Source organism: Arachis ipaensis, chromosome B2, assembly GCF_059453495.1.
Source record: "Arachis ipaensis isolate K30076 ecotype BB chromosome B2, ASM5945349v1, whole genome shotgun sequence".
Taxonomy (NCBI): Eukaryota; Viridiplantae; Streptophyta; class Magnoliopsida; order Fabales; family Fabaceae; genus Arachis; species Arachis ipaensis.
The window spans coordinates 64432343-64435551 of NC_142437.1; positions in this window are offsets into that span (position 1 = coordinate 64432343).

Below are 3209 nucleotides of genomic sequence, written 5' to 3' on the forward strand. Positions count from 1 at the left end.
TCATATGATTGAGGCCATTATTTGTTTAGCCCACTTATCCAAATTAAGCCTACCCTTGGAATTACCTTTGTTAGCCACTTTGAGCCTTTAAATCCCATTTGTTCTTTATTTTACCACATTACTAGTCTTAAGCGGAAAAACAATTTTATATCCCAATTGAATCTTTGGTTAGCTTAAGATAGAATTGTGTGTTAATTAAGTATGGGAAAATTGTGGGAACAAAAGATAATAAGGGAATGTGTCATGATGATATAATGGGAATTTGGGTACCTACTCATGTGAAACTATAAGAATCAAAAATCTATGTGCATTGATAAGCTATGTTTATTTTTATATTTATGTTAAAAAAAATCCAAAAATCCAAAAATATTCAATAATTAAAGGGGACAAAATTACCCCAATGTTAAGTTACGAATTCAAAGATCAATGCACGTATGATAAAATTAAAATGAAAGTTGATACATAAGTATGGAATGTGAAAGAGAAATTTTGGGTAGCTAGGTATAAAATTTAAGTTATATAGAATTTATATATGTGTGTTAGGGAAAGCTTGGGTTAATTAAAGATTTAATTTATAAGCTTACTTAACTATATATGGATCCTTATCCTTACCTTGGCCCTATTACAACCTTGAAAAGACCTCATGATGTTTGTATTGGTATATTAAATGTTGTTGATTGGTTAGGTGAAGAACAAAAATTAGAAAGCATAATTAGAGAAGGATAGAGTGATTATCCTATACACTAAAGAGATTAGAGCATACATACATCATCAGTGAGGGTTCAATGCTTAAATTCTATGTTCCCTGCTTTCATGAGCTACCTTCTTTCATTTTTATTTGTTCTTACTGTATAAGAATTGAATTAGTAGAATTTGATTTGTGATTGTCTTGAAGAGCTTATTTACTTTTAACCAGGTAGACAAGAATCATATAGTTACATTCATATATATAGGTTGCATTGCATTGCATGAGTTTTACATGTTCCTACTCATTTATTTTATCTCCTTCAACTAAGCATGAGGACATGCTAATATCTAAGTGTGGGGAGGTGGATAAACCACCGCCGTCATCCCCATTCACCTCTCTGCCCCACTCTCTCTCTTACGCCTACCAGGTTCTGACGAACGCCACCCTTCTATCCTTCGTCGTTCATTCATATTTTTCTGTTTATGTTCATCTTTAGGCTAGTTAGATATGCATGTTGTAGTAGATTTTAGGTTGTTAGGTAGCCTAGGATGTGGTTAGTGAATTTAGGTCTGTTTAATTGTACTGTTCGTGTTTCTTGTTTTATTCTGCTGTTGCTGTGATGATTGTAATGTTCATATGCTGTACTTTCTTATTTTCTGCTGCTCTGTACACTGCATTTTCATGTTTATATTCCCTATATGTAATTGCAGCTTTAATTTTGATTCATATGAACTATTTGATTGTTGTTTATTTTCTGGGACAATCCAATTTTAGCCGGAATGCTGCCCAAATTTCTGTAAAATGTTTTTCATTCATGTTTTGGTTTTGGCATTTTGAACTCTGCTTTCCTCTGCTTTAACCAAACCAATTCATGACTGCCAGGGCATGCTTTCCTATCCTTTTTGATTTTCTGGTTCCTAAACTGCATTTTTGATGTTTGATTCCAATTTTCGCTTTCTCTATATCTATTTGAATCATCATCACCCTGTTTTCTTTATTTGGATATGAGTTACTTATAGCTTCTAACTGTGACTACTTGTTACTTGGAATATTTCCATTATGCCACTTACTTTAACCCACTTTTTACTAACTCACTAATGTTAACTTCGTAACTCTTTTTCAATTCTAACCAACCTAACCTTTCAAAACTTCTCTTCTGGTTTTCTTTCACTTTCTTTTAACATTCTAACCATGGCATGATGTCAATTTTTCTATTTAACTTGTTTCTAATACATTTTGGATTGTTAATTTTACTTCTCGAACTTTTAACTCCTATTCAATCCGTAATGCACATTTACTTAGCTCATATTCATTACTCTCCTGCTCCTTTGCCACTATGTGCTTCTTTTGTTAATTGCCTCATTGTTTTCATGTTTTTATTATATCCTTGAATTCTGTTTTTCAGGATGTCGGACTCCCACAAAAAAGGGAAAGGAAAGGCAACAACTGGCAAATGGAAAAGAGGAGAACCCTCTATGTCTATCATAGATCTCATGCATGATGCCTCCTTGCGGGAGAAAAACTTTACCCCGCAGGAGAAGGCCGACCAGCTTATCCCTGCAACTGATCCAGTAAAGTTTGCAAACCGATACTGTGAGCTGAGGTATCCGGTGTTTGCAGCATCCAGGAACCTATACCTGGAGAGAACATTGAAGATCCCTGAAGAACTCCAGCAATACACCTTTGAGAAAATCAAACAAAGAGGCTGGTTCTTCTTGGAAAGACCCCTGACTGAGGTCAATGCATCTTGGGTTAGGGAATTCTACTGCAATTACTTCAAAACCTCCCTAGATGCAGTGAACCTCAGAGGGAAGCAGATTCTGGTTACTGAAGAGGCAATTGAAGAAGTTCTGAAGCTTCTGTCTAAAACTGATCAGCTGGATGGTTATCAGAAAGCTGAGGAGGATATGCGCTTCATGCGATTTGATTGGGATGTAGTAAAGGCCAGGATAGCCCTCAACCCGACCGTTCCTTGGATTATGGGTCAGAACACTACCATGCTAAAGGGAATCAAGCGGATTTACTTGAATGATGAGGCTCGGCTATGGCATCAGATACTTAGCAACTTCATTATGCCGAGTACTCACGAGACTGAGATACCAGCCGCTATGATCACCCTCCTTTGGTGTGTGATGGAGGGTAAGGACCTGTACCTGCCACGCTTTATCCGATATTATATGGCCAGGGTCCACGTCCGAGGCACTCTTCCCTTTTCTTATCCGATTACGCAGCTAGGACGTCGAGCTGACGTGCCTTAGGAGGATGCTGATGAAAAGCCACCTGCTGCAGAATGCAAGAAGATTATCCCGCACAGCAGGAACTTTCTGGCTTTAGGCTACAGACCTCCTTTCCTCACTGCTACTGCTGACACAGCCACACCATCTGCCGGCCCCTCTTCTTCCACAGCTACCCCTGCCACCACCATTGCACCTCCACCTGCCCCAGAGCCCATCTATCATCTAATGCACCACCTGTTTCGCCGGCTTGACCAGATGGAGCGTCGCAACAAGCGACGCTATGA